This window comes from Phascolarctos cinereus, unplaced genomic scaffold (genome assembly GCF_003287225.1).
Source record: "Phascolarctos cinereus isolate Bilbo 61053 unplaced genomic scaffold, phaCin_HiC Scaffold_4;HRSCAF=312, whole genome shotgun sequence".
In the NCBI taxonomy this organism is placed as follows: Eukaryota; Metazoa; Chordata; class Mammalia; order Diprotodontia; family Phascolarctidae; genus Phascolarctos; species Phascolarctos cinereus.
The window spans coordinates 467,778,287-467,785,162 of NW_027555847.1; the positions used below are offsets into that span (position 1 = coordinate 467,778,287).

At 40.0% G+C, this 6,876-nt stretch overlaps 1 pseudogene; it reads right to left on the reverse strand.

The window, feature by feature from the left end:
• Window positions 1-330: 330 nt before the first annotated feature.
• LOC110219005 (mitochondrial carrier homolog 1 pseudogene) lies at window positions 331-6,624 on the reverse strand (annotated as a pseudogene).
• Window positions 6,625-6,876: the final 252 nt, after the last annotated feature.

Below are 6,876 nucleotides of genomic sequence, written 5' to 3' on the forward strand. Positions count from 1 at the left end.
ATGCCTCTGTGTCCTTACTAGTAATACTTTTCACTTATTTGCAATGACTCTGGGATGTTTCCCAGAAATTGCTCCAATGGTCCCTTGTCCTGCTCTGCCAAGGAGTCTTAGAACTTCTTAATTCAGAATCAATGCAGAGTAAGGACTTTTTCAGACTACACCAAAACCTCATCCCATCCCTTGCTTGACAACTAATAACCACCAGAATGGCAAATATCCAAATCCCACTGGATTATACAGTCAGTTATCTCACAAAGAGCCCAATGATCAGGCCCTCACTTACGCCGGGTAGAGATAGTGTGCTTATTATTTTAGTCAAATTATTCTGATTTAATCAATGGAGAAGCTTGATACTGCTGAGATTTGGCAGAAAAGAAGACTTGATGCCCAGAAAAGCTGACCCTATATACTCAGATATCTCCAATAATGAAGCCAAGACTTGAACACAGGGGAATAGGGAGGGAGGCTCACCAGCAACCCACAGTTGTTGACAGCCTGTGAGGTCACCAACCAAGAGGAAAGGGTAGGTCAGTATGCTCCTTGTAATCCCCATTACAAAGGTGGTGTAAGTCACAACTGCCAATGCTTGGCTGAAACTGTCATCCTCCAAGTAGTTACTGATAAAGTGAGCCAGGAGGTTATAGCCCCACAAGATCACATCTCCCAGGAGGTGAGGTATCAAGTCCATAAAGAAACGCAGAAGCTCTTCTTTGAAAATCTCCCCAGTGAAGCTCAGCATACCACTGTATCTGACCTCCTGCCCCATGAACTGGACCATACAGTGTATCAAGATGATGTGCAGGGGGTAAGAGAGCACCCTGGACACACACTGCCACACCATCTCATAATGGAAAGTCTCTTTCACTACCTTCCTCAGTGATGTCTTCACTCTATATTTGTTGGATACGTATTGTAACTCCGAAAAGAAGGCCTTTTTCTCATGCTGCCCCAGGACAAGGGTGGAAAGAGCACTAGACATAAGCCTTGTACTCAGTCCTCTGAACAGGCCCTTCTTCCCAACCACTTGCATGATGTGTCTGGCAGAGGCCAAGAAACTGGGCAAGTAGAAGCTCTTCCTCCCATACATTGATCCATACAGTGGGAAGCGGTGGTTCATGACCAACCTAAATGAACAACTTCATGTAGAAGAGTGGATGGTTCAGCTTCTCCATGCTTGCCCCCAACACCAGGAACAGAGCCTCAGGGTGTCTACAGAACTATCCCTAGTTCCCATGGCTACCGGTGTCACCGCCTCCACGTCCCTGGATGTGGACTGTGGTGGCACTGAGGGCTGCAGTCCCCATATCCCAAGCCCCAGGGGGGCTCTGGGGTCAGTACCCCCTGCTCCACACCTGCTCCCTCACTATACTTTTCTAAAATAGGGTTAATTAAGTATTTTATTTCTTCTTTTGTTAATCTGGACAGTTTATACTTTTATAAGCATTCATTCATTTATTTTATTTAGATCTCCAGTTTTACTATCATATAATTGGGCAAAATAACTCCTAATAATTCCTTTAATTTCATCTGCATTTGTGGTTAATTCACCCTTTTTATTTTTGATACTGGTAATTTGGTTTTCTTCTTTCTTTTTTAAATTAAATTAACCAGTGGTTTATGTATTTCCTCCCCCCCCAAAAAAAGCTCCTAGTTTTATTCAGTGTTTTTTTTTTTAAATTTAATTTTATTAATTTATCCTTTGATTTTTTCAGGATGTCCATTTTGGTGTTTAATTGGGGATTTTTAATTTCTTCTTTTTCTAGTTTTTTAGTTGTATGTCCAATTAGTTCACCTAATTTCTCTCTCTTTTACTGATATATGCATTTGGATATGTAAATATTCTCCAAAGTACTGCTTTGGCTGCATCCCACAAATTTTGGAATATTGTTTCATTGCTGTCATTCCATTTAATGAAATTATTGGTTGTTTCTATGATGTTGTTTGACCCACTTATTCTTTAGGATTAGATTGTTTTAGATTGTTTAGTTTTGTTTTGGCCACCACCTCCCTCAATCTGCCCTCCCTTCTATCATCCCCCTCCCTTTTCTTTCCCCTTTCTCCTCCTACTGCCTATATGGCAAGTTAAATTTCTATACCTAACTGAGCATGTTATTCCCTCCTTGTGCCAAATTTGATGAGAGTAAAAATCAAACAATGCTCATCTCCCTCCCTTCTTTCCCTCTGCTATAATATGTCTTTGTGCTTCTTCATGTAATGCAATTTGCCCTTTTCTGCTTCCTCTTTTCCTGTTCTCCCATTACAGTTCCTTTTCACCAGTTCATTAGGTTTTTTATCATCACATCAAAGTCAACTTAAACCCACTCCCTCTCTCTCTCTCTCTCTCTCTCTCTCTCTCTCTCTCTCTCTCTCTCATATATATATATATATATATATATATATATATATATATATATATATCTCCCTTCTAAATGGTATAATAAAGGTACCATTCTCAAGAGTTATAAGTATCATTTTCCCATGTAGGGATGTAAACAGTTTATCCTTATTGAATAACATGTTGTTCCCCCCCCCTTTCCTGTTTATCTTTTTATGCCTCTCTTGAGTCTTGTATTTGAAGATCAAATTTTCCATTGAGCCTTGGTCTTTTTATCAGGAAAGTCTGGAAGTCTACTATTTCATTGAATGTCCATCTCCTCCCCTGAAAGATGATGCTCAATTTTGCTGAGTAGTTGATCCTTGGTTGTAATCCAAGGTCCTTTGCCTTATGGAATACCATATTTCACACCCTAAATCTTTTAATATAGAAGCTGCAAGGTCCTGCATAATCTTGACTGTGGTTCCATGATATTTGAATTGTTTCTTTCTGGCTGCTTGTGGGATTTTCTCCTTGACCTGATAATTCTAGAATTTGTCTTGGTGTTTTTCAATTTGGAATCTCTTTCAGGAGATGACCAGTGGATTCTTTTGATGACTATTTTACCCTCTGGTTCTAGGGCCTCAGGGAAGTTTTCCTTGATGATCTCCTGAAAGATGGTGTCCAGGTTCTTTTTATTCATGATGACTTTCAGACTTACCAATAATTTTTAAGTTATCTCTCCTGGATCTATTTTCCAGGTCAGCTGTTTTTCCAGTGAGGAATTTTACGTTTTCTTCTATTTTTTCACTCTTTTGATTTTGTTTTACTGATTCTTGATGTCTCATAGAGTCATTGGCTTCCAATTGCCTGATTCTAATTTCTAATGAATTGTTTTCTTCAGTTAGCTTTTGTACCTCCTTTTCCATCTGGCCCATTTTACTTTTTAGGGAGATGTTTCTTCAGTGTACTTTTTTTCCATTTAAAAAAATTGTTTAATTTTTCTTCTACCTACCTCATTTGACTTTTAAAATTCTTCTTGAGCTCTTCCAAGAAGGCTTTTTGGGCTTGACACCAGTTCATATTCCCCTCTGAAGTTATATGTGATTATATTGACAATGTTATCCTCCCCCGATTTTGTGTTTTGATCTTCCCTGTCACCAAGATACTTTTCTACAGTCATTGTTTTTCTATGTTGCTTCTTGCTTATGTTGTTTGCTTTCCCCCCCTGGCTTTTAATGTTCATCTCTGCTTCTTGGGTATAGGGGGCACTGTCCCAGACTTCTTGTGCTGAGGGCTAGGGGCCTGATTACTGGTTTGCTGAAGTGGGGCTTGCTACTGGCTTGCTTGGACACCTCCCTTCTTGCACTGGTCACCTTCATCCACAGCAAGAGGGATCTTTCCCATTAATCCCCCTAGCCTCATGAGCTAAAAGGATTTTAGCTCAACGATTTCAGGATTTTTCCTGGGGCAATATTCTCTGGGTTTTTTGAGGTCAGTAAGGGAGGGTGAGAGTGACTTACTGCTTACTCCATCATCTTGTCTTCTGGAAATTGAAATAGGTGACTTTCAAACACTCAGTCTGTGGGCTAATACTTCCAGGAGCAGTGCTGCCACCACTGCCACCACTGCCACTGCTATTTCAGTTGCTCCCAAAACCTGTTTCTGGTTTGTTGGTGCAGGGGCTGTATTGCATGCCTTACAACCCTGTGCTGGACCATGATTCTCTCTCACCCAGTTTTGACAGATCACTCTCACTGACCTTCTAAGTTGTGTCTGGCATCTGTGGGCTGAGGAGACTGGAAATTGTCACTGCTGCTGGTGACTCAGTCCCCCTGAAGCTTGCTCAGACTTTGCTTGAGCCCTGTCTGCCTCTGCACTCTGCACACTGGACACTGCTCTCTCAGGTGGGTGCATCCAACCTTTCCTGTCAACCTTTCAGGTTATCTTAGGATGGAAATCTGCCTCACTCTGTCTCTTTGTGGGTTCTGCCACTTTAGAATTTGTTCAGAGTCACTTTTTAGTGGTATTTGAAGGGATTTGGGGGAGAGCTCAGGTGAGTCCCTACTTTCACTTCGCCATCTTGCTTCCACCTCTAGATTGTCTAGTTTTCAAATAACTTTTGATCTCTGCTTCTGTGGCCATTTGTTAAATGCAATTTTATTGCATTGTGGTCTGAAACTGATGCATTTGATATTTCTGCTTTTCTTCATTTGGTTGTAAAGTTTTATGCCCTAATACATGGTCAATTTTTGTGAAGGTGCCATGTACAACTTGAAAAAAGGTACACTCTTTGCTATTCCCACTCAATTTTTTTTTCCAGATGTCTATCACATCTAACTTTTTCTAAGATTCAATTCACGTCCTTAACTTTTTCTTATTTATGGTCAATTAGTCGATGTTTGATAGGGGAAGTTTGAGGTCCCCCACTATACTAAAAGTATACTTTTACTGGCTATTACCTTTTGTAATTCATTTAGATTTTCCTTTAAAGATTTTGATTCTCTGCCATTTAGTTCCTTTCAGCAAAATTTAGTTTCTGTGCTCATCTGTTTTAATTAGGTCTCTTTTTTTTTGTTTTTCTTTTATCTGATGTGATTGCTACCCCTGCCTTTTTTACTTCAAGTGATGCATAATGGATTCTGCTCCAGGCCCTTATCTTAACTCTGTGTGTGTCTCTCTATTTCAAGTGTGCTTCTTGTAAACAACATATTGTTGGATTCTGGTTTCTAATCTGGTTTCTGTTATACACTTTGGTTTTATGGGTAAGTTCATCATATTCACATTCACACTTAAGATGCCTAGCTGTTCATTTCCCTCCATTCTGTTTTCTTCTATTTATCCTTCTTTCTCTCTTTTTATCCTGTTCCTCCTTTCAGGTCTTTTTTTTTCTAACTGCAGCCTTCTTTTATCTGCCCTCCCTTTTATCATTTTCTCTTTCTCTTTTTCCCCTTCCCTTCCTACTTGCCAGTTGGGTAAAAGAGATTACTATTACAATTTAATACACACACACATATGTATAAGTATATTATATATATACATATACATATGTGTATATGTATATATGTATTTCCCTCTTTGAACCAATTCACATGTGAATAAAGTTCAAGCACTGACTATCCCCCCGCCATTTTCCTCTTCACTGTAAAAATTCTTCCTTGAGTGCCTCTTTTATATGAGTTCCCCCCATTCTTCCCCTCCCTTCCCCCTTCTCCCAGGAATAATTTTCTTCAGTGAGCTTTTATACCTCTTTTCCCATTTGACCACTTCTGCTTTTCAAGGGGTTATTTTATCAGTGAATTTTTGTATTTTTTTTGTATCTTTTTTGTATTATTTTTGTATCAGTGATTTTTTTTTTCATTTGACGAAATCTGTTTTTAGGTTGGCATTTTCTTCAGTACTTTTGTGCCTGTTTTACCAAGCTGTTAATTGTCTTTTCATAATTTTTTCTTTGCTTTCCTTTCTTCACCTAACTTTTCCTCTAGCATTCTTTTTTTATTTTTAAAATAATTTTAGGTCCTCTAGGAATTCTTGTTGGGCTCATTTGGGCTCCTTTTCCCTTTGAGGCTTTGCTTGAAGCTGTTTTGACTTCATTGTCTTTTTCTGAATTTGTGTCTTGATCTACCCTGTCCACCATAGTAGCTTTTTATGGTCAAGTTTTTTTTCCCTCATTTTTCCAACCAATTCCTTGATTTGCTACTTTATGTTAATGTTATGCTCTGTTCCCAGTGTGTATGTGTGTGGGGGGGGCGCTGTCTCAAGCTTTAAACTTTTTCACACTGCTGTTTTCAGAACTGATTCTGAGGGTTTGGAAAGTTTTGACACTTCCAAGTTGTGATCTCTGGAGAGGTGTGTTCACTGCTTTTGTAGTCTACACTACATTCCTTACCCAGGAAAATCTCCTGACCCCTTTTGATTGCAATCAATACTTTCATTAGGACCCCTATTCCTTTGGAATTGTAAACAACACTGTTTCTCAGATCGCTTGGGGCTGGAAGTGATTCTGTCCCTCAGGGCTTCTACTCCCTCTTGATCAAAAGTGCTCCTCCCTGTCCTTTTGCTATGACCCAAAAGTGGGTGTAGGTAATGGAGTTGCCAAACAGTTGCTCCTCAGGGTTCCCTCTCCCTCTGGACTGAAAGTTATCCTCTCCACTCTCACGCTTTAACCCAGAAGTGGCTATGAGCAATGGAGCTGCCAAATAGTATTTGGTCCTATGTCCAGTGTCATAGTGTCACAGGGGTCCCCCGTAATCTCTTTCTGACCTGCCTGAGTACTCCTCAAGCTGGTACGGCTTCTGTTGCCACCACATAGTTCCACTAGTGGTATTTCATCCATGTGGGCTCTGGGACAGCCCCTCCCCCATGTCACAGATTTCTCTTTCTGACTTCCTAGGTTGTTTTGAGCCAAAAAGAGAAAGTCTCACTGTGATGTTTCATTGGCTCGGTCACTCCAGAATTTGATTTGAGGCATTATTTTAAAGTTGTTTGGAGGGGAATGTTGGGAGGTCTCAGCTGAGATGTTTCTCTATGCTACCACCTTTGTCCCATCCCCAGAAATCTTC